Consider the following 3,973-nt stretch of genomic DNA (forward strand, 5'->3'; position numbering starts at 1 on the left):
GACTTGGCGGCAAGTCCCGGGGAGGAACAAGCCCATGGAAGTAGGAGCTCCGACTTCCAAAGTGATGACGTCAGCGGGAGCAGCCGCTCGGCCGTATCCGGCGGCATGTCACTGTTCCCCGGCCAGACTTGGCGGCAAGTCCCGGGGACGAACAAGCCCATGGAAGTAGGGGCTCAGCGGGAGCAGCCAGTTGGCCTATCCGGCCACATGTCACTGTCCCCCGGCCAGACTTGGCGGCAAGTCCCGGGGAGGAACAAGCCCATGGAAGTAGGAGCTCCGACTTCCAAAGTGATGACGTCAGCGGGAGCAGCCGCTCGGCCGTATCCGGCGGCATGTCACTGTTCCCCGGCCAGACTTGGCGGCAAGTCCCGGGGACGAACAAGCCCATGGAAGTAGGGGCTCAGCGGGAGCAGCCAGTTGGCCTATCCGGCCACATGTCACTGTCCCCCGGCCAGACTTGGCGGCAAGTCCCGGGGAGGAACAAGCCCATGGAAGTAGGAGCTCCGACTTCCAAAGTGATGACGTCAGCGGGAGCAGCCGCTCGGCCGTATCCGGCGGCATGTCACTGTTCCCCGGCCAGACTTGGCGGCAAGTCCCGGGGACGAACAAGCCCATGGAAGTAGGGGCTCAGCGGGAGCAGCCAGTTGGCCTATCCGGCCACATGTCACTGTCCCCCGGCCAGACTTGGCGGCAAGTCCCGGGGAGGAACAAGCCCATGGAAGTAGGAGCTCCTACTTCCAAAGCGATGACGTCAGCGGGAGCAGCCGCTCGGCCGTATCCGGCGGCATGTCACTGTTCCCCGGCCAGACTTGGCGGCAAGTCCCGGGGGACGAACAAGCCCATGGAAGTAGGGGCTCAGCGGGAGCAGCCAGTTGGCCTATCCGGCCACATGTCACTGTCCCCCGGCCAGACTTGGCGGCAAGTCCCGGGGAGGAACAAGCCCATGGAAGTAGGAGCTCCTACTTCCAAAGCGATGACGTCAGCGGGAGAAGCCGCTCGGCCTATCCGGCCACATGTCACCGTCCCCCGGCCACACTTGGCTATAGGTCCCGGGGAGGAATAATGCCCATGGAAGTAGGAGCTCCTACTTCCAAAGGGGCAAGTCAGCGGGAGCAGCCACTTGGCCTATTCGGCCAAGTTTCACTGTTCCCCGGCCACACTTGGCTGTAGGTCCCGGAGAGGAATAATGCCCATGGAAGTAAGAGCTCCTACCTCCAAAGGGGCAAGTCAGCGGGAGAAGCCACTTGGCCTATCCGGCCACATGTCACTGTCCCCCGGCCAAGCTTGGCTGTAGGTCCCGGGGAGGAATAATGCCCATGGAAGTAGGAGCTCCTACTTCCAAAGGGGCAAGTCAGCGGAAGAAGCCACTAGTTCTATCCGGCCAAGAGTCACTGTTCCCCGGCCTTACTTGGCAGTAGGTCCCGGGGAGGAATAATGCCCATGGAAGTAGGAGCTCCTACTTCCAAAGGGGCAAGTCAGCGGGAGAAGCCACTTGGCCTATCCGGCCAAGAGTCACTGTTCCCCGGCCACTCTTGGCAGTAGGTCCCGGGGAGGAATAATGCCCATGGAAGTAGGAGCTCCTACTTCCAAAGGGGCAAGTCAGCGGGAGAAGCCACTAGTTCTATCCGGCCAAGAGTCACTGTTCCCCGGCTACACTTGGCAGTAGGTCCCGGGGAGGAATAATGCCCATGGAAGTAGGAGCTACTACCTCCAAAGGGTGAAGACACTTGGCTCTAAGTCCCCGAGAGGTATACTGCCCATGGGAGTAAGAGCTCCTACTTCCAAAGGGGCAAGTCAGCGGGAGAAGCCACTTGGCCTACCCGGCCAAGAGTCACTGTTCCCCGGCCACACTTGGCAGTAGGTCCCGGGGAGGAATAATGCCCATGGAAGTAGGAGCTCCTACTTCCAAAGGGGCAAGTCAGCGGGAGAAGCCACTTGGCCTACGCGGCCAAGAGTCACTGTTCCCCGGCCACACTTGGCAGTAGGTCCCGGGGAGGAATAATGCCCATGGAAGTAGGAGCTCCTACTTCCAAAGGGGCAAGTCAGCGGGAGAAGCCACTTGGCCTATCCAACCACATGTCACTGTCCCCCGGCCACACTTGGCTGTAGGTCCCGGGGAGGAATAATGCCCATGGAAGTAGGAGCTCCTACTTCCAAAGGGGCAAGTCAGCGGAAGAAGCCACTAGTTCTATCCGGCCAAGAGTCACTGTTCCCCGGCCTTACTTGGCAGTAGGTCCCGGGGAGGAATAATGCCCATGGAAGTAGGAGCTCCTACTTCCAAAGGGGCAAGTCAGCGGGAGAAGCCACTTGGCCTATCCGGCCAAGAGTCACTGTTCCCCGGCCACACTTGGCAATAGGTCCCGGGAGGAATAATGCCCATGGAAGTAGGAGCTCCTACTTCCAAAGGGGCAAGTCAGCGGGAGAAGCCACTAGTTCTATCCGGCCAAGAGTCACTGTTCCCCGGCTACACTTGGCAGTAGGTCCCGGGGAGGAATAATGCCCATGGAAGTAGGAGCTACTACCTCCAAAGGGTGAAGACACTTGGCTCTAAGTCCCCGAGAGGTATACTGCCCATGGGAGTAAGAGCTCCTACTTCCAAAGGGGCAAGTCAGCGGGAGAAGCCACTTGGCCTACCCGGCCAAGAGTCACTGTTCCCCGGCCCACTTGGCAGTAGGTCCCGGGGAGGAATAATGCCCATGGAAGTAGGAGCTCCTACTTCCAAAGGGGCAAGTCAGCGGGAGAAGCCACTTGGCCTACCCGGCCAAGAGTCACTGTTCCCCGGCCACACTTGGCAGTAGGTCCCAAGGAGGAATAATGCCCATGGAAGTAGGAGCTCCTACTTCCAAAGGGGCAAGTCAGCGGGAGAAGCCACTTGGCCTATCCGGCCACATGTCACTGTCCCCCGGCCACACTTGGCTGTAGGTCCCGGGGAGGAATAATGCCCATGGAAGTAGGAGCTCCTACTTCCAAAGGGGCAAGTCAGCGGAAGAAGCCACTAGTTCTATCCGGCCAAGAGTCACTGTTCCCCGGCCTTACTTGGCAGTAGGTCCCGGGGAGGAATAATGCCCATGGAAGTAGGAGCTCCTACTTCCAAAGGGGCAAGTCAGCGGGAGAAGCCACTTGGCCTATCCGGCCAAGAGTCACTGTTCCCCGGCCACACTTGGCAATAGGTCCCGGGAGGAATAATGCCCATGGAAGTAGGAGCTCCTACTTCCAAAGGGGCAAGTCAGCGGGAGAAGCCACTAGTTCTATCCGGCCAAGAGTCACTGTTCCCCGGCCACACTTGGCAGTAGGTCCCGGGGAGGAATAATGCCCATGGAAGTAGGAGCTACCACCTCCAAAGGGTGAAGACACTTGGCTCTAAGTCCCCGAGAGGTATACTGCCCATGGGAGTAAGAGCTCCTACTTCCAAAGGGGCAAGTCAGCGGGAGAAGCCACTTGGCCTATCCGGCCAAGAGTCACTGTTCCCCGGCCACACTTGGCAGTAGGTCCCGGAGAGGAATAGTGCCCATGGAAGTAGGAGCTCCTACTTCCAAAGGGGCAAGTCAGCGGGAGAAGCCACTTGGCCTACACGGCCAAGAGTCACTGTTCCCCGGCCACACTTGGCAGTAGGTCCCGGGGAGGAATAATGCCCATGGAAGTAGGAGCTACTACCTCCAAAGGGGCAAGTCAGCGGGAGAAGCCACTTGGCCTATCCGGCCAAGAGTCACTGTTCCCCGGCCACTCTTGGCAGTAGGTCCCGGGGAGGAATAATGCCCATGGAAGTAGGAGCTCCTACCTCCAAAGGGGCAAGTCAGCGGGAGAAGCCACTTGGCCTACCCGGCCAAGAGTCACTGTTCCCCGGCCACACTTGGCAGTAGGTCCCGGGGAGGAATAATGCCCATGGAAGTAGGAGCTCCTACCTCCAAAGGGGCAAGTCAGCGGGAGAAGCCACTTGGCCTATCCGGCCAAGAGTCACTGTTCCCCGGCCACA

Source organism: Engystomops pustulosus, unplaced genomic scaffold (genome assembly GCF_040894005.1).
Source record: "Engystomops pustulosus unplaced genomic scaffold, aEngPut4.maternal MAT_SCAFFOLD_459, whole genome shotgun sequence".
NCBI lineage: Eukaryota > Metazoa > Chordata > Amphibia > Anura > Leptodactylidae > Engystomops > Engystomops pustulosus.